This window comes from Apis mellifera, linkage group LG12 (assembly GCF_003254395.2).
Source record: "Apis mellifera strain DH4 linkage group LG12, Amel_HAv3.1, whole genome shotgun sequence".
In the NCBI taxonomy this organism is placed as follows: domain Eukaryota; kingdom Metazoa; phylum Arthropoda; class Insecta; order Hymenoptera; family Apidae; genus Apis; species Apis mellifera.
In genome coordinates, this window is record NC_037649.1 from 1,772,526 (window position 1) to 1,795,427 (window position 22,902).

The 22,902-nt window shown below is 23.3% G+C and overlaps 1 protein-coding gene across 1 annotated transcript in view; it reads left to right on the forward strand.

Moving 5' to 3' along the window:
• LOC408372 (poly(rC)-binding protein 3) overlaps window positions 1-22,902 on the forward strand; it is a 319,750-nt gene that overhangs the window by 63,237 nt on the left and 233,611 nt on the right. Inside the window, exon 2 of the mRNA XM_026444321.1 lies at window positions 12,132-12,290. The gene's annotated coding sequence lies outside the window, so the exon portion shown is untranslated. The remainder of the gene's footprint in view (window positions 1-12,131; window positions 12,291-22,902) is intronic.

The following is a 22,902-nucleotide window of genomic DNA, read 5'->3' on the forward strand; positions in this document are numbered from 1 at the left end:
TTGGCAGATGACTGACTTTTCATCTTTGCAAGTTTGGCTAAGAAGCACTTTGATGGGTGGAGCTTTTGAAATTGGTTGGATGGTTTTTTGGGACCACTCCTTTAAGGCGTTGTTAACTTATGTTTGTTAGTTACATTATATTATATGAGATCAAAGAAAATAATAATAATTTTCAAACAATTTGTGATACCTTGAATGATTTATCGATCAAATAATTTTCTTTTGGTATTATATTATAAAATTGGTACTTCAAAATAAATATGAACTGGTGCTAATATTATAAACGAACAAATTAATATCTAATACTTGTGAAATGATAATTCTTATGAAATACGAAATAATTTGAAAAAAAATTGCCTTATTCTTCAAATTATTAAATAATGCGATTCAAATATCAATCGCGATATCGTGTCATATTTTGAATAATTTTTTTTTGCATTTTTGCATATTTAAATATTACATAAACATATAAACATTCACAATCATGTATTACATTAACAATTTAGAAAACAAATAATAACAGATAAAAAATATTTTGAAAAACATCCTCTAACATTTTTGTATATTTATAAAATAAACCATTAAAAGCAATTTTTATCAAAATGAATAGCAAAAAAAAATTTATTCCTATGTTTCATCCTAGCATAATTAAAGGAACACAAACATAAAATCCAAGGTAAAATTTCAAATTGGATGCCAAATTTTGTCTGGAAATCCTGTTTCCTGTTGAGGACGAATCGAGATCCTCAAGACAATGGCGGAAAGAGAGAAACTCGAGCTCGACAAACTCGCACGAATGAGGGAATTAATGTTTCATAGTCGACAGTGTATGATGAGATAAAATAAAAAAAAAGTTAAATGTGATATTCTGATAGCAAATAATAGTAATAATATAGAAATTTATATTAAATAAAGTAACGTGAAACGATTTGAGATTTTTTTTAGCATAAATATTGTGTATAAAATATGATGTATGGAGAATGAAGTAAAATAAATATTATCTAGATTAAATGTGAAATTGTATCTAGATTAAATGGCAAATAATATGATTATTTTTGAAATTAAAAGTGAATATTTGAAATAATTATTATAAAAATTTTAACTAATGCAGTATACAAAAATGAAATATAATAGCAAGATTTTAGAACAAAATTAAAATAAGAGAAATATTATAGAAATATTTGTAATAATTTTAGTATAAATGTAGTATACCAAATGCAAAGTATAATTTTATAATATGAATTAATATGGAAATAATAAAGATGAATGTGAAACTGTAATGATAAATGATAGGATTTTTGGAATAAAGTTTAAGTGATTTGAGGAAAATATTACAAAACTGAAATAATTTTAACATAAATATTGTATATAAAATACATATATATAATTTCATGATATTAGTTAATAAAGAAAATAGAATGGTCAAATTCCGTAGATAATAAATCAATTTTTAAGATAATAAATAATAATATTATTTTTGGAAAATGGAATGAAATTGGAAAAATTTTAATGGTATAGAAAATATGATTTTATATTTTTGTAATATACGATTTATTATTTCATAATCAATACAATGAAATAAAATAAATAATGTGAAGTTAAATATAAAATTTTAATAGTAAATAGTGGAATTATTTTTAGAATAGAATAATTTGAGAGAAATATGTAAGATTGGGAGAATTTTGGCATGAATGCAATATACAAAGTGGAACATAATATAGAAATGATGAAATAAAATAAAGAAGATGGAGGTCAAATGTGATGCTTTGGTGGTAAATATAATAGAATTATTTTTAAAATGGGATGGAAGTGGATATTTTGAGAAAGGTATTCTAGGATTGACAAAATTTTGGCATAAATGCGATATACAAAATATAATAATTTCATGATATGAATTAATATTAGAATAATGAAGCAAAAATAAAGAAAATGGAGATTAATGTGATACTAAATAGTAAGATTACTTTTAGAATGAAGTTAAAATAAATGTTTAATAAATGTTTGTTTTGTGAAATGATTCGAAAAATTGTATTAATGTAGAAAATATAATAATTTGATGATTTGAGTTAATGTTCCATGGTTAATAAAATGAAACGAGATTAAATTTGAAATTATAATAATAAATAATGGAAATATATAGAAATATAATAGAAGTGAATATTTGAAGGAAGTATTTAAACTCGAGTAATTTAATAATGTGAATTAATATGTATAAGAATAATAAGAATAATTAAATAAAGTAAAATTTATTCTTTTTTGAATTGCATGAGAAGAAATGTTTGAGAAAAGTATTTGTAATTGTAATTGAGAAAATTTTAACATAAATTGTTAAAATTTGCTGTTAAAATACGCATAAAGTGTAATAATTTGCAAGTAGAGTTTAATGAAATATTATGTATAGATTTTATAGAAATTTTTATAAAAATTTTAACAGAAATTGTATATAAATTTATTTCTGTATATAATTCCATTCACATTTATGAATTGAGTATTTAAAGAGAAAATAATTTGCATAATTTCAAAATTAGATATTATATTAATGTATTAATATATTAATTATAAATTATTCTTTTAATGTACGTAAATAGTTAAAGTCTTTACTATAAATTAATATTTCCAACATATTATTCTAAATTTTTAAAAAGAAGAAGTATATGATATATAAAAAAAATTTCAAGTTAAACAATTAAAAAGATACAGAAAAAAAAATAGTAAAAAATTGTAAGTGAATAAAAATTCTTTTATCAAAATAAAATAAAATGTTAATTAGTTCAATTTAAATAGATGTATGAAATTTATTTCATATTCTACAAATATTTAATTAAGTTTAATTTAATTAAAGTTACATATTGACTGAAAACATGAAATTCAGAACTCAATAGAATGTTTCATTGCAATATGCAGAAAATTTATATAACGATAAGTACATCAATAATTTTCATGTATAATTCGTATAATTTATAAATAAAACATTAATCTGAATCCTGAAAAAAAGAGGATATTAATTTTATTTTAAATATGAAATAAAATAATATAATGGAATATTTTTTTATCCAATGTGTTGTTATCGCGAAATTATATCTTTGAAATAATTTAACATAAATACTAAAATAGAAGGGATTAAATTGATAATAATATTTTTCTCGCGGAAAAGTCAGAAAATATTGGTGGAAAGAAAAATCCTCTTTTAAAATAAAATGAACAATATGTTTCGTTCGCGTACTTATTTTTAAATTAAACGATTTTATTTCTCCGAATAAAATAGAAATTTGCATAAATTTTAAAAAATTGCAAAACTTACAACTTTATAGAAGATATAAATATTAAATATAAAAGATTTATTTAAAAAATACAATCAATATATAAAATAAAATGAGATTAAAAATAAAAAATAATTGATATCATATTTTAAAATTCTAAATGTTTTTCAAATTCAAAAAATTTGAGTATTAAAAAGAAACACTAATGAATTATAAATAAATAATTGAACAAAATATTTTACAAATATCTTTATCAATTATTAAATTACCAAGTTTTATAAAAATATAATTTTATAAAATTTTCTGTACTATATTTTAATTTACTTGTATAAGATTTCAGTTCTCTGACATTGTTCCACTTAACCCGAAATACATGCTGCTTGACATAATTAGAGCTTCGTGTCCATTGAACTTAATGTCAAATATTAAAAACTACGAATATGGAATAAAAAATTTCATAAAAGATCTATGAAATAATTCATTTATCAATAAAAATTTAAAATCATTTTAAGATTGAAATAAATATTATTATATTTAGTGCAGCAATTTATTGTAACAATTTATACAAAAAATTTTACAGTTTATAAAGAGTGATAATATTGTACATAATATATATATATAATTTTAACTACAAAATAACAGAAGTAATAGAATTTGTTATAAAATCAGATAATTTTTGCTACATTCACTTTTTATTATTTAATTATTTTTTCTTTTTCTCATTAAATTAATGGCACAATTTTGCTTATACTAATATTCTTTGTAACATAGTAATTCGATAAATATTTTTGATCTTATGAAAACTTATGAAAATTTATTATTTTTAAAAATCCATCAATTTTTTATCAAAAAAGATTAATAAAAATACAATAAACTTATAACATATTTCTCATTTATCAAGCATTTTTAATATTTCTTTTTCAAATAATGTCTCTTTGATTAAAAATATTCTCCTAAAATGTTAATTTTTTAATTTCTCCATTTTCAACAAATTTATCATTTAAAAAATTTTAGAATAAAAACTTGAAAAAATAATAATGAGATATAAAAATAACAATTAATCATTTTCTCTTTTCCATCATCACTTTTATCATGTACGATCAACAATCATATAAAAAATAATACTCTTTTGCATTTTATTAATCACTTGTTTATCAAAATTACGATTATAATAATTTTAATAATTAAAACGTAACAAATAACTTTCTGCAACTGAAACATTTAACATTTTAATATGACCTAAAGAAAAAAGAAAAAAAAAACAAATTTTCCAATAGGTGCCAATCATTTTATTTTCCAACTAAAACCTAAACACCTTCAAAATTTCTCTTTCTTTATCCCTTTTATACTCCATCTTCTCCGGTGTTAATTTAAGAAGACACCCTGCTGAACGCTCACAACTCGTGCCACGACGGGGTAATTAACAAGGCGCGAGTCGCCCTGCCAGACTGTGATTACAGCCCCTCACCCCCTTCCTCATCCCCCTCACCCTTTTTTCCCCTTTATTTTTTTCTCCCTTTCGTTGGTCCAACGATACCAGCTGTTAATTATACTATAAATTTTAATCGTCCACCTCCTCTTCCTCCTCTCCCTCCCCTCACCCTCTTCTCTCACTCCCTCCCCTCCTCCTCCCCTCGCCGCTCGCTCATTTATGCTGTTTCATGAACGACAACTCGCCACGACAGTGTCTATCCTCGCTTTTCATTCACTCGCAAGAGGAGAGAGGATCTTTTAGTTGAATTATGGAAGGATTTAATTAAAAGTAGAAGAGACACGATGGTCTAATTGTGCGAGCGAGACTTTCCTGGTTCCTTGGTCGTTTGCGAGTCGATCGTCTGAAGAGAAAAGTTAATCTTGTGCCTCTTCCTTTTTCTTTTTCTTCTTTTTTTTTTTTTTTTTTTTTTTTTGGTAATTCCGTAGCATGCAATTTAAGCGCAACACATGGATGAAAAGATTTTTATGACGCGTTTGGACGTGCGGCAATTGAAATCGGTAAGATTATGGAGTGATGAAGTGGATAACGAATGTGTAGTAATTAATGGAAGAAAGAGGGGAATATTATTTATGATACGATTCGTTTTAAGTGTTTTTCTAGAAAATAAAATTTATTTGTAATTATTTATAATAATTCTATGTATAATTGGAGGCAAAAAATTTTGTATATTATTTTATCAAGGAAATTTATTTAATTAAAATTAATTTTGTTCGATGTATATATTCAATATTTTTGTATATAAGAAATTTCATCAAGAGAAAAGTCTACTTTCAACATTTTGTTTGGAAATTTTTTTTTACAAGTACGATAATAGAACACTAAATTCTAAATATTTTTCCTAATTTAAAATTTTACTTTATTCACAGAATTATATTTCTTATATTTTATAAAAAAAAAATTCTTCTATATATTTGCGAAATTTTATTAAAAATAAAATTTTTATTTTTTTAAGTAAATTCTTCATATAGAGTAATTTGTTTTTTTTTTGTGACAAAATATCACTTGAAATCAACATTTCAAAGTTTATATTTTTTGTTTATTTATTTTTTTTTCCTATTCAAAATTTAATTCCTTTAATTTCAAATGAGATTAAAATGCCAAAATTTTGGAAATTGATTTCATCGTTAAATAATCTTCCTTCCGAATTAGAATTTTTCGAATTGTAAGCCATTTACATGCAAATATGCGGTGCCAATTATTATTACACCCATTACCATGTATCCATGCTTCACATTCAAGAATTTACTGTTTCGCTTTATGGAAAATTTGACGGAGACAAAGGAGATTTGGGAACGGAGAATCCAGAGGGGTGAGATCGTTAACGTCTGGATTAACTCGTCACCGCAATTAGTAATTAGCGAAATCCACGCGTGTGCCCGAACAATGCGCAAAAACCGATGGAAACGGTCAACGGTGCAGAATTTTCAATGGTGGTGGATCACGTAGGAGAGGAGGGGACGCACCACGAACCGAATTAAATTTCATACTTGATACCCGATGAAATTACCGCACGATTTATGTCCCATTTTGCAGTATCTCTTCTTATTATTTCGATCTCTTGTTTTAAATGGATTTTGCAATTGTGTTTTTGCCTCCGTGAATATTTTCATAATATTGTTAAGGGAATATTGTTAATTTCTCTGATTTCCCGTACTGTTTCTAGTAATTCAATAATTAAGATCGAATTGCATTTTTAACTTTTTTTTTTTTTTGTTATTATTTCATGACACGATTGAAGATTGAAAATACAGTAGAATTTTTCTATTGTATTATTCAAATATTTTATTATTCTGAATATCTATTTGAAATTGATATTGAACACGTATAATGTTATAAAAATATATTTGTGGAATTATTTTGAAAGGATTATTTTAGAAAACAAAAGAAACGTAAAAGTCAATATACAAAAATGTCGATTAAAATTTATCAACAATTAATTGTTGGATTAGATGTTAGATGAAACGAGACAAAGTGAAGTGATAGAACTTTAAAGAAAACTCTAGACGAACATGGAAATAGCATGTATAGTTTCTAAATTAAATAACAATTACCAATCATAGATTATAACATAGAATTGTTATTAAATAAAGATTTAAAAAAATGTATTTGAATATATAATTATTGTAACAATATATATAAACTGTGAAGTTTGATGATATTCAAAGATATTCGAATATGAATATTCAATTTATAGAGTAAAGATTAAAAATCAAGATATATATATATATATATATATATATATATATATATATATATATATATATTATTGTAATGTTAATGGTTAATATATAATTTTTTGAGTCGTAACATTTTAACATATACCAATAATGATAGTGGTTGATTAGAAATCTCAATCAGTTATGATGTTTCATTTTTAATTTTTTTTTTTATTATTATTATATTTGTTATATCATATTGTAATTCAAAACAAGTGTTATAGATTGAAAATATTCAAATCGAAAAAATATTCTTAGAAAAAAATATATCTTTATGAAAATTCTTTATATTAAAAAATTATTAACAGAAGCTAACACTATTGGATTTCATTTTCATCAAATTATATCTAAAGGTTATCTTTATTTCTAGTATATTAAATTTTAGTTAGAAATGTGAGAACTTACGAATCTTATATGAATTTTAATATAACGATGCAACAATTTCTTTCTTTCTTTATCATATTGTTGAATAATTAAAAAAGAGAAAAGAATGGCATTCTATTTTAAAGAATTTTCAAAGGAGAATTTGGAAAATATCATAAATAATTTTAGAAATAATTAGTGAGATAATCATTAATTATAAGACATTTATTAGTTTTTACATATTTTATTAAATAATTCAAAACAAATAGTATTAATAATGAAAATAAAAATATTCAATCAATTTATCAATGATATAAAATTCATATTAATAGTAAATTATAATAAAATGATTGATTTACATCTACATAATATATCATATTTCATTATAATGTGAAAAAAAAATAAAGAAAAATAGAATATGAAATATATAAATATTGTTATCTCATGATTTGCATTTATCACTATTAAAAAGTATTTAATTATTAAAATATTATAAAACTACTATAAAACCTAAGATAAATATATCTCAGAAAAATCAAATTGTTATATCTATTGTTAATAAGAGAATTTAAAATATTCTTAAAGACTAAAATAATAAATAAAATAATAAATAATAAATAAATAAAATAATAAACATCTTAAAAGAATAAGGGCGTTTTGAACAATAAATTATGATACAAATAATAAAACGTAATAACATTAAAGTATAATGTAAATCATATAATCAATTAATCTTTTAAACTATTTTTAATTTTTAACAAACTTTTTAACTTCATTCCCAGGAATTGCTATTAATTTTGAGATTATAGAGCAAGATTTATCATGGACTGGCGAATTAACGGGTAAATGAAAATTCAAAAAATGGATATTGATGGAACGTTTTCTAAGGGAAACGGGTCATACGGCGAAATCTGATTTAATTTTGACTTTTCACGAACGGTGAAACAATTCCTCGAGGCTCACCGATAAATTTCAATGGAACAAACTGTCGTCTCGTTGACGAAATATTCCGGTTGGATGGAAATTGGAAAGAGTCGCGGAAAAATTTTCAACCGGAAGCCAATATGACGTTCAATGGTTTCCAGGGATTGAAGAATTTCTTCAGAGTGGATGATATTCTACTTGCGAAATTTTCGATAAAAATAACGACTCGATACAACAACGATTTAATGACACTTGAGACGATCTTAGTGTCGATTTTTTCAAAAACTTCATTTTAAATATCGTTAACTATTATTTTTTTTTTTTAATCTTACATAAATGAGTTATTCATGCTCATTTCTTTCAATGATCTCTCCTTGTATTTACACAATTAAGTGTAGAAATTATAAAAAAAAAGGAGATTCAGAAATTTGTATAATTTATTTTTTATTAAAAATTCCAATATGTTATTACCTAATTTTTATTTGATAATTTAAAATTCTCTGAATTAAAACATTTCTAATATCATCATGTTTAATATTTGTAACAAAAATATTAAAATGCATTTATTAAATTATAAGAAATTGAAGTTTTCATTGTACAAAACGAAATGAAGATAGAATAGATAAATGATAGTGTGATGGAGATGGAATAATCATCTCACTTTATTTTTTAAATCATTCAATTTTTGATGCAAACATGCCTTTAGGAATTTAAAATACGTAAAACAATTTTCAAAATAATTGCTTTTTTCTCTCGTTTCTAAGGAGACAGTGAATAGCAGAAAATCGAGGGAAAATCTCTTAAAAAACCTCTCAAAACTTCAGATAAATAAAATATATTTTAATTCTGATCATTAATAAACAATTGCTTTTTTCTCTCTGTTTCTAAGGAGACAGTGAATAGCAGAAAATCGAGGGAAAATCTCTCAAAAAACCTCTCAAAACTTCAAATAAACAAAATATATTTTAATTCTGATCGTTAATAAACAACCGAACGCTAAAAAATATTGTAATTATTCACAATACTAATATTTTTTCACGAATAATTTTTATAATATTGCTCTCTTCAATAAAGCGAGTCGAAAATATCGAAACACCTGGTATATACGAATACAAATAATTTAACTCGCATAAAATTTCAATGAGGATCACGGAATTCTCGTGAGAATCATCTCGATCATCGGCATAATTGAACGAACAAGCTCAACGAACCGTATAATCGTAGTCCCGTAATAATTAATGCAAATAGGCACGAAGTTTACGAGCTTATGATACCATTGGAAATAAGACAGGATTCATCTCAGGAGAGATCGTAGACACTAAAGTTAAAAAATTGCTAGCTTGATTTTTTCGATAACGAGATTCATATTAAAATGTTTTAATTAACGCCGTTTGCTATATCAATGATTTCTATGAGGCACAGAGAAAGAAGAATATTGAAAGAAGATAGAGATATTCGGAATTAATGGACTATTGATAAAGATGGAAGATATATTCTCTATTCGTGCTGAATGTTGCGCATGCGCAACATGATACTTTAATTAGATTATATTAATAGATTGCGGATTTTTCTGCAAATATATTTGTTTTTTTATATTATATTGGTTTTATATATTTTATCTGAGCAACGTAAGTGATTATGTTAATACATATTCTTCGTTTGATATTAATTTTATTTAGATATGATAATTATTAATAAATTTATATATGTCGAGTAAAATTTTTGGTTATAATGAATGCACTATTCTTTACACTCAATGTTAGGCATGCGCAATATAATATTTTAATTAAGTTATTAATAGATTGCTGATTTTTATACAAATATATATTTTTTATATTATATTTTTTTTTTTGACATTAATTTTCACATAATTTTCACATAATTTATTCACATATGATAATTGAACGTTATAAATGAATGTAACTATATAATAATGCTAAATAAAATTTTTGATTATGTTATAATATCGAAAATTGGAAAAATTTTGAATAGTTTATTTATAGAAGAAAAAGAAAGAGTATAACGTATTTTGCAAATCTTTTTTTCAACTTAATTTTTTCTGATGAGAAATAGCAATTTATTACAATTTTATATAATTAAATTTATGTAAAATAAAGTTATTAATATTTTGCGAATAATATTTAATTATATTTATATGACATATTGAAAAACATTACATACTTTTTATATATTAATCAAATATCTAAACTTGCATAATAATCTGTAATCTTATATAAAATATATACAGAATAAATAAATAAATATATAAATGTTTCTAGTAAAGATGTTAAATTTTAATAAGCTTTATTGTATTATCTCTTTATATCATGGAAAAATATTTTTCATTTCAGAAAATCCATATTGATGAAAAAGCATTAGTCTACTTTCATAACCTCTGAAAACTTGATTTTAAAAGAGTAAAAATAACATTTTATAATATTTTTCCATTTTCTATGTTGAAATATTTTATCTTCACCAAATCTTTTGAAGAAAGTTAAAAAAATGAATTATAAATACATTGAAAAGAAATAATTTAATTTATTTATATCTTCCCTTTCTTTTTTCTTATTTTCTTCTTTTGAATATAGATAAAAAAAAATTGAATTATAATTTTATATTTATATTATATTAATATAATTAATATGCATTTATTGTATTTATTTACTTCGTTCCAACATTTGATTATTTTTTAATATTTAATAATATTAATTTTACATTTAAATATATAATGAATGCATATTTATTTTTATTCGGATAGCAACACTTCCAGTTGATTAGCTTCAGATATATTTCACTTTATTCAAAGCTTTTGGATACACACCATTTCGTTTCGAGGAGGTCTAATGACATATCATTATATCCCTGGCGAAGCTAGCTATAATTTCAGGGAAACGTTGAAATCCAGTTTTAGAAGGACGTGGATTACATTTGAAAGCAACTACCAGTCTAAATCCTGTAATAATCCACCTTTCGAAACTCTCCAATGTATATCTCAAATATTACATCATTAATAATCTAGAATAGAACTGGATAGTTCATAACTGTCATAATAATAAATAGCAATGATATTTTATAATTATAAATTATACTTGATGTTATAAATTTTAATATTCATTAAGGAGATTAAAAATTAATTATTCATGATATAATTCTAAAATTAATATTTTTTTATTAATCCTTTCATATCTAATATTGTATATAGATAATACAATATTTTAATAATAGTTATTAAATGATTAAATTATAAATATAATTTTAATACGATGTATTCTTTTTACAGAAACTTTTTCTTTATCTTTAAAAAAATTTGATCTTAAAAGAATTACAATAGTAAGAATTAAAAAGTTACAATAAAATATAATATAATATAATATTGCGTATACACAATACAATGTTTTAGTTGTTAAATAATCCAATAATAAATACTGAGTTTAATGTTATATTCTTTTTACAAAAAAAATTACAAGAAAAAATATATTTTCATTGCATTCGTGTACATGATTAATCCAAAATAATTTTTTCCTCTAAAAAAAAATTTAATTAAAATACTGATATTGCATCTCTGGTTTTAAAATATATTAAAAATTTTTATATATCTAATAAATATTATACTTTCTTAAAACTTCAAATAAAAATTATTTTATTGATCACACAGCTCCAGAAAATATTAAAAATATTTTTTAAAAATATGATAAAAATCTGCATAATTAATTTATATTTCAAAATTTCAAAATAAATTCTATCTAAAATCTTTAATACAAAAAACTTTTATCATAATTTATGTAATATAAAATCATATTACAATCTTAGAACGTATATTGTTTTTCAAACAATAAATTTAAATTTTGATTGATTTTTAAATATAATTTACAGGTTGATGCGCTGTACGTGCTTACAACTCGTAAGGCCATTTCCATGATCATCGTTCGAAGTAGCTTCTCTGTCCTGAAGCTTAGCTGAGGACGATCTTATTTACTCTTGTAAATATATCGTGGACCAGCTGCCTTAATTAGCAACGTCTAAGATTTTTACGTAAGTATTAAACGAGTGTTATGAATACTAATGAAATTAACAATCTATATATACTGCGTAGAACCTATAGTATCTTTTTTCATGTAAAAGTACAATGTAATACAAATTGTTGTTAATCCTGAAAAATTAAACGAGCATAGAATCAATTTTGTCAATAATTAATTAGAAGAAAAAAGAAATAATAGATTTAGCCTCGAATCATGATTCAAATAAATAAAATTTGAAGAAATTTAATCTCGTGATGGCAAAAATTGAATCGTACCAAAAATTTTGGATTTTTGGACGAATATCGAAATATTTTTTTTTTTTTTTGTTTAAGAAATGTGATGAATAAAATATGTTTGGATAAAAGTGGATATAGAGATATAGAGATATAGAGATTTTCTGTACATTTAGAAATTATTTATCATTATTAAATATCGAAAATGTATATTGGAAAAATAAAATATGTACAGTTTTTTTTTAACATTTAATTTTATAATTCTAAGAATATATCAGTTTATTTTTTTTAGGATTTTTTGCAAAGTTTGCCTGTTTTTATTTTGGGGTTATATAAATAGATTTTTTATTTTTATCAATCGATACTCAAAATTATAAAATTTGTAATATGAATTTTATAATATGTGTTCTTTTTTTATATTTCATATTTCTCAATATCATATAAGCTAAGATAATAATGTTTAATTCGTTTTCTAATAAAATCATCCGATTTGAAAGGTCTCAGTATGCGATTTAATTCAAGAGAATTATTTCGTTGCAAAATTAATTTATATTGTAATTATCTTATTTTAATATAAAAATATTTTTATTAATAATTCGCGAATAAATATCTTTTAAAAAAAATCATAATTTTTGGTTGTAATAATTATTAAATAATAATGGTATTTAATATAATTTTAAATAATTTCATGATTGAATTTTGTATTTACATCCAGATCATTAATCAATGATTTCATTTTATCAAAATATTTTAATTTACAAATATAATGTGAAATTTTCCATACACAGATACGAATAAAAGAACCACTTTAGTTTAAAAATCAATCACTTAATTAGTCTCCATAACAGTTGCGAAATTTCATATATTTAGAGATATAGGATGTTTAATTAATCAATATTTTCCCCAGGATATACAGTGGCACAATTTTCTCTGAAATTAGTTAATTTCGTAGATAAATAATTTTCATTGAAAATCTCTCATAATTTATCAAATTATGATACATTTAATTTCATGGATCTTTAAATACTTGTAAATAAATGTTTCTTAAATATTTCTTAAAAACAAACTATGGAAAGATTTTTGGTTGTCTATTATTAATATTATGGAATTATAATTACTAGAAACATATATCTTTAATCATCCTAAAGTACTTTTAATACAAAATTGTTTCATTTAATGTAAACAAATAATGCATTTAATTTATTCATTATCAATAATTAATCAAGATAATGGTGAATAATTTAATAATAAAATAATCATTTATTTGATTAATAATTTTTTTTTATGTCCAGAAGACATTTTTATTTGAAAAAGATTTATAGATTTTTTGCTGGAATATTACGATATAATAATAATTTATTCAATACTATAAAATAAAATAATATTTAAATATATTATACATATAAATTAACATTATGATGATCTAATTTCAATAATTAAAAATTTTCGTCACATTTGTAGAAAAATAATACGAAATTCAAATATTTAAAAAATAAAAAAAATAAAAATAATTTAAAAAATGCATAAATAGATCAATAAATAAACACAATATTAATTAATAATCGTAATGAAACATCTCAGTAAATAAATATCGAATCTAAATTTATAACTATTATAACATATAATACGAGATTAATATTATTAGATTTCAGGTAAAGTAAAAAAAAATTAGGAACATAGTATGTTAAATATAAAAAAAAATCATGAAAAAATTATTTATAAATAGACACGATTTAATTTCAACATATCTATAGTTAAAACTTAACTTTAAAATTAAAATCGAAGCTACGATAAAAAGCTATCATAAACACTCATTAAAAAATTATCAAAAAATTATTTATACAAATTTTTCCAACTAAAGGTTTAATAAAAATGAAAATTAATCATAATCGACTACATCAAATTGTCAAAAAAAAAAATTTTATTTAAAAAAAAAAAAGAATGATCTCGAATATCATGAAAAATCATGAAAAAATTATTTATAAATAGACATGATTTAATTTCATATCATCATTTAATTAAATGACATATCTATAGTTAAAACTTAACTTTAAAATTAAAATCGAAGCTATGATAAAAAGCTATCATAAACACTCATTAAAAAATTATCAAAAAGTTATTTATACAAATTTTCCCAACTAAAGGTTTAACAAAAATGAAAATTAATTATAATCCACAATATCAAAAAATTGTCAAAAAATTATTTAAAAAAAAAAGAATGATCTTCAATATCATAATGTGTGACACGATATAATATAATTGTTCGGTCTGTAAAAAAAATCAGAGAAGAAGGAACGGTTGGTAAAAAGGCAGCAGACACATTGAAAAATCGTCGATCTAATTGGCCGTCGACGTAAATTCGACTTGTGAAACGTATTCTTCCGGGCGAACGGTTTATAGGGTCAATCTGAATGCGAGAGGACAGTGGATCGAGAGGGAATTCGCAAAGTTTGGAAACCAGTAACTACCGATATTGAGAACCGGAACTGGAAACGACGTTGATATCGCGACGAACGTATTCTCGACGACGATTAAGAGGAATCGATTATCGAACACGGTCGAGAAGTCGTGATTTTAACCGTGTCCCCTTTTATTCGATACCGATTATCTAGTTGCTGGTCGATGCTTCGTGGGATGAATCGTGGTGGAAAAATTTTGTTGAATTTGTCTCGTTGGACGAGCGAATAAATTAGCGAAATTAATAAATAATGAAAGTGATTGAGACGAATGATAAATAATTAGTTTGAATAAAAGATTTTAGTTCGCAGATAAATTTTATTCGAGAAATAATCAGTTGAAATAAAATGAAAGAAAGAAGTTTATTTGGGGTAAAAATATTCGTAAATAAATTTACGAATGATAATTGAGAAAATAATCGATTAATAATGAGAAATAAAATTATGCATGTGAATGTATAATTTTATATAAAATATTATAATTATTAATAAGCATTTTTTATTCGAAATAAAAGAAAGAAATGATTAATTCGAATAAAATAAGTTTGTTATTAGGAAAAAGAAATTTTTTAGTAAATAAATTCTAAATATATTTAAATCCAAATATAATGAAAGTAGAAAACAAAAGCCATTTCATAATGGAAAAACATTTATTTTTATTTAACATGATCAAATAAAAATAGTAAGTAATAAAATAATAGTTTAATAGTATATAATATTAAAATAATTTATTTTAAATAAAAAAAGCATAACGAGTAAAATGTAAAATAAAAATTTATTTATTTGATAACACTCGATTTTATAAAATACCTTCAAAGTGAAATAAAATTTTATTTTGATGTTTCGAATAGTTGAATCGTAAAAACGTCATTGTCACAGTTTTTAGTTTCGAGACTGAATATAGGTGGAGAATAGTGAAATTATATACGATGATAAAAGGTATAAACGAAATTTTATTTATTTTTTTATTATCGATGGATATTGAATCATCAAAGTGATGGATTTATTATAGTATGAAAAATTGTGAGAATTATTTATTTACTTTTTAACGAAAAATCTTCTATTTTGATATTTAATATAAAGGTGTTTATTTTATTTTCTTTTCATTTCATTTTTTTTTTTTTTTTAATATTCAATAGAATTAAAAAGTCAATTTAATAATTAATTTAAAAAGAAATTAAAGTTCAATTACAACATCATGTCAGTAATAATACAACTATGATAAAAAAAATTATATTACAGTGAAAGTTTTAAGAGGAAATGAATACTTTTAGAAAAAAAAAACATTAATTAATTTAATATAAATAATTTAATATCGTCATTTTAAATACTATAATACTTAATATTCTTATAATGCTCAACAGAGATATTGATTTCATTTTTCCTTTTTCTTTATTAAATATTTTAAAGACAATTAATATTTTGCACTTTTTTAAAGATAACTATAAGAAAAAAGAAAGTCTATATATATTATAAAATATTTTGAATAATATTTACTAGAATTTCTTCATTTTCATATAATAGAAATAATAATAAAAAAAAAACTTTTAACAATTTAATAAAACAAAATTGTGAACTATATTATTTTTAATTGTCTTACATTATAAAAGAATCAAGACAAATCAAGATCATAACTTTAAAATTTCAAGTTAAAGAGAAAGAAAATAATAAAATTCACAATACGTTTATAAAGTTTCAAGCACAAATGCAATTTGCAGGAAGAATCGTTCCAAAATGTTGCCGCCATTTTGCTGAACTTAATCTTAACACTTCTTAATTCCTAATTAGTCAAGGATTATTTATATTTAACATCTTGGATTAAATTTTCCATGAGGTATTAATTGTTGGAATGAAATTTAATTGGATAATCATCCGGGTTAGCTTTTTGTAGTGGTAAAAGTAAATCCTGGTGTAAAGCACGGAGAGGAGAGGATATCACCTCGTGCTCGAACACTTATACCGTTATAGTACTCTCCAACAAATCCAGATGTCCAAGTGCTTTGCAAATGTTACGTGTTCCGTCGTTGACGTAGTGTGTTCTACACTCTATGCTATGGAGTAGATTCTGCAACTTTGAATTGTCGACAACGCGATAACGTTTGCAAAGTACTTAGAACTGTTGGGAATGAAAGAGGGACAGGAGATTTAAACGTTGTAAAATTTCGATTCCGCTTGGAATAATTTGCCGGCCGGATATATTTATTCATTTTTTCTTTTCAAATTGTGAAATAATATTAAACTTAAAAAAATAATATTAAATAATATTAAACTTTGTAAAATAATTTTTTATGGGAGGATAATGAGGAAATAAGGAGGATTTTGAAGAAAAATTTTTTTTTAATTTGAAAAATTAAATTAATAATATTCTTTAAACATTTGCAGTTAATTGATCTTTCTATGTTTTAAAATTGTAGAAATAAATAAATGTGAAATGTACAAAGATAATTATAATATTAAGAGAAAAAAAAATAGTAAATAAATAATGTAGAGATATAAAACTACCGTAAAATAATTTCTTTGTAAAGAATTAAGTTATTTTAATAAAATATATAAAAAAAAAAAAACATAAGAAAAGAAAGTAACAGATTATTAAGTATAAATAAAAATATATAGTTAACATTTTCTATTTATTTTTGTAAGACTTTAACAATAAGTTTTAACAATAGCCTAAAGATATTCTATAGACGTTGAATATCGGAGAAAGAGCGATCAAAGAAAACGAGGGAGAAAAGAAGAAAAAGAAAAGAAATACAATTGAAATGATTCTTATTGTTGCACAATGAAATTCTTCGAATAATCGAACATTTCATTAATTTCGATAATCGAATTCCGATAATCGAAATTCTATTGTAATTGTAATATATATATATATATATATATATATATATATATATATATATATATACGATAAAATAATAAATAAGAAAAGAGAAAGAAAATAAAAATTTTATAATAATGAGAAAGATAATATTCGTTATTGTATCAATTTAAGTGAAACAAAATTATGGAGAAATAAAATATCAATTTAATGTTCTGAGAAAAACACATAAAAGAAAGTACATACAAAACTGTTTAAAACGAAATTCATAAAAATTTATGATGATGGAGAGGAATAAGTATTAAAAAGATGCGAGCAAAAAAATACTTTGCAGTTAAAATTAAATTTAAAGATATTTTATTTAGCAAGATATTAAAATAGAATCAATGAAATTGAACAGCACAAACTTTCGACTGATTTTCCAAGTAATAACAAGATAATTTTTTAATATGAAAATATTTATTAAAAATATTATCTTTTAGAAGAAGAACTGGTGCAATTTTTGAATTTAGCAAAACAATATTGGTACAATTATATTGAAAATATAGATATTTTGAATTTGAATATTATTTGTTAACATTGAAATCAACGTTATTTGTTGTTTGTTGTTAAATCGTTAAAGAATAAGAACGAATTTACTGTTTCATGTAATAAGAAACGAATTGTTTGTTCAATTACGTTTAATATGTCAATTATTATATTTCGGTTCATAAAACAGGAAAAAATGAAGTATTAACAAATTTTGTCTTGTAATATGTTAAATATACGTTATGTATTTAAAATGAAATTAAAGTAATGATAAAATAATATTAAATGATATTTAATAATAATAATAACAGTTGTTATTAGACTGATTATTTATTAACTTTGTAGGACTTATTTTCCTTGTAAGTTCTTGAGAGAATTGTTTTTAAGAAATTATTTCTTAAAATAAAATAGATATAAGATGAAAGTTATGTTTAAATGACTTGAATTTTTCTATTATTATTTTGATTGTCAATGTTTTTACAAATTGAAATTTTTAGTGAAATACAACTCACACTTTTATGAACAGAATTTAAATAAATATTATTTTTTAAATATCATAATATATACTCTATTTTGAATATTTTGTAACTTTTATCATGTATATTTTATACAAAAAAAATCAAATCTATTTTATTGTAACGTTTTTTGTTTCGTTTAATTTTATATAATGTTAAAAATGCAAAAAAGAACTTTCTGAAATTTCTAAAATTTAGTTCTTTAATACTTGGCTGGTTGCCTACTTAATAGGCGCGCTTAGACCAAAATTAATCATAATCTGCAAAACAATTTTCATCTTACATTTTTAAGCAACTATTATATCTTGAATTATTTATCCAAATTGTAAATTTAATAATATTCTCATATAAAGTTCACGAACTGATCGTGATAAAATTAAATATTACATATTTCGTTGCTAAATATCGCTATGGTCTTCAAGGTATTTCCCTTGGAAAACTATGCCAACGTCTTGATCATCCTTCAAAATAATTTTAGAAACGATGTTTTTGTGGAATGGCTTTCAGAGTTAGCATCATGTAACTCTTGACGTCATCAAAATGCATTCCTTTCAATATTTTCTTTACCTTTGGAACAGAGAAAAGTCATTGGAGGCTAGGTGAATAGGATGTTTCAACACAGTTATTTTTTCATTAGCCAAAAACTTCTTTGAAAGAAAGTTATGTTGATGATAGTAATAGCATCAAGGCCATTCCATAAAACCATAAAACCAAAATTGTTCCTAAACATGAATAGCTATAAATGCATAATTTTCTAAAAAAAAATAATAATAATAATAATACTTTTCAGATGGCATTATAGCAATTTTGTATTAAAAATTAGAAAGCAAAAGAAGTCATAGATAATAAAAGCTTTATTAAAATAATTATTACAAAACATTATCATAAAATAAAAATTTTATTTTTTCTAGAACTATTCAGAAAGAAAAAATAAAATTTCTTTCATCAAATTTTTCATAAAATAAAAACAATAAATATGTACTATTTAATTATTTAAATTGGAATGATATTTCTTTGTTTTTATTCATTGTTATTCATTTATCCAATAATGAATTGCATCTGACTTGATCTTTTTATTTTGATAATGATTTTATTTTTTGAATTCGTTTAATTATTATTGAAATTAGAATTATTTCACTAATTATTGTAACTAAATCATCTTATTCTCTGAAAAACATCATATACATTGTACGTATACATTTCTACCATATCAAATATTTTGTATATTCGTAGATTATATATTATAAATTATATTATAAATTAGATACAGTGTTAGCTCAAGTAAAATTGATTTATTACAAAATTCCATTTTAGAATGATTACAATACTAATGAAAGTTTATCACTAAATCCACAAAATTCTAAAACTCAGAGGTTCAAAAAATTCTGATTTTGATAAGATTCTGATTTTCTTGACTCCCCTCCATATCCATGCCGCAAGATCACTGATCTCTAGGTGGAATGCACAAGCGGCCAATAACACCGTGATAACCAGTCCTCTGACTGAACTACACTCCCAAGCAAATTTCTTAAAACTAGGCTAAGAAGATACGTGATCCACAGAATCCGTTATTTCCAGGAAACTGATGAACTTTTCAGCAGGATAAGAACATCTCTCAAGACCATGTTTTACATTCTAGCTATATCAAAATGTTTCTAACAAATATACAATTTTAAGAATCCTCCAAATTCTTCTGTCAAAAACAACATCACTTCATATGTTAATATCGATAAAATAAATACTTTCCAATGTATTATTCACCGATGGAAAGAAGTCTCGCGAAAACGATGATAAATATCTAAACTTGGATGCATTAACGTAGATATAAAATCCAGAGAATTCTAATAATCTATCGATATAATATAAAATCTTTTATATCTTTTTATTTCTAATCAATATATGTAGATTAATTATGATTTGTAAGTTATAATTTAATTTATGTATTGTATGTAATTTAAGTTATAATTTAATTTATGTATTGTATGTAATTTATGTAATGTAATTTTATATTCAAGTAGTTAAGATAATAATTATAGATATATGAATAAACTAGACACGCTATAGATGTATTAATATATAAAAATAATTAATAGTTTCGAAAATATTTCAGTCTTAGATGATTATACTGACGTAACTTCGCAGAAAATAATTTATATACGATTTTGACCGTTCAAATTATATCTCTACTATTATGTAGCGTGTAGTGTCAGGATTGTCAACAAAGCGCCTGAAGTGGGGATAGACGGTCCTAGCGAAGGACACTTCTTGCCTCTGTGCCGTCCCACGAGACTTTTTTCCACCAATGTAAACAATACATTATTTCACACAAATACGATACGACGAAAATAAATGCTAGCTCCTTTCTATGTCTCTATACGAATTAAAAAACAATCATTTTGTCCACTCTAAAGAAGATTTCGATATTTCTTATTAAAAAAAAAAATTCTTGCAAATCATCAATTAAATCATCTATTTACAACTTAACCTCCACCGTTAAAATTATCAAGCGACGCGACGTACGAGCATAATGTTGACAAGTTCGAGCGAAATTGCGGGGATAAAACACGATTATTGCATCTGGAACGATCGGTTCCATGCCGACACGGCGACCCAATGACACGTTCCATGGAACCGTTTGAACATGGCCGACGGCGATAATAATCCAGAAATCGTGATATCCGCGAACGAAATCCCAATTACCTACAGTCAACGCCCGCTGTGTAACGTGTACAAACAAATCCCCCGTGGGTTTCGCGTTTCCGCCGCTTGAATTTCCGCCGGCGACGGATTACCAAGGGCCAGGGGCTCCTCTCTCGCTCGAAGAACCGGCCATTCCAGGAATTACCAGCTTATTTGCTTACCCCTGATTCGATATGTTCTGTTCAAACGATGTCCAGACCTCGATTTTCATCTGTTCGGTTGTAAGACTCTCCTCGAAAGATGGCGGGTAACCGCGTTGGAAAATGATTTGTTCCGCGTATTTCGCGTGCGTTCAAAGAGACAGAGAAGGTTGGAATTGAATTTTCTTCGAGCGTTTCAGAGGATGGAGAGATATTTGTTTCGAATTTTATTCGATTTTAATATCTCTTTTTGCATCTATTTTATTATTGAATAAATTAATAATATCGATAAAGAGAAAGAAATAAATTTTGAAAAATGTTTATTTTACTATATGAATTCGATCCAATTACTCGAAATCTCAAATATTTCATTTTGCTTACCGTTTTGTCTTAATCTGAATTTTTAATTTTTGATGTAAAAATTGTTTTATTCTTAACCATTAACTTTTTAAATTAAATTCATAAATTTGTTATATTTTTAATAATTATTATTTACTTTTAATTATTGTGTCCATTGAATTCATTAATAATTGTATTAATTTATTTTTTATCATACTCTCTGGAGAAATGCTTTTCGATCGATGGAATTTCGATATGAAATTCGTCAAAGAAATATCGCAATTTTCGAAATGTAACATATCATGATATAAATACAATCAACACGGTTAATTAATTCCATCGTTATATCGAAATCGTGTTAATCGAAATCCAAAACCAATTAGAGAAATCTTGTCGATAAAAACAGTATGATAGAAACATTCATATTACATGTTAAATTTATATCGAATAATATGTTGAGTTGAAAGAATTTTCGCAATTTTTGCATTTGTGTTCCATCTAAATCATATTTTTATAAATCGTATTTATTCTGTTATAAGAAGACTTGCCTTGTATTTCAAATATCATAATGCATATTGAATATTTTGTATGCTTTTTTATATCATGTGTAAAATTTGTACATTTAAATTTTGTATATATAAATATATAAAAATTTACAATGTGATAAATTAAATGAATATAAAATATATATATAAATATTTTCATTATTTTTACAATCAACTTTCAAATTAATCTCACGTATTACAAAACAAAACTTGTATTCAGAGTAGAAATTAATTATTTTCAGATAAACAATACAATTTTATAAAATATTGATAAAAATATTGTCACATAACGAAAATTATGAAACTTAATGAAATGATTAATATTTCAATGCATAATATTCGTTATATATA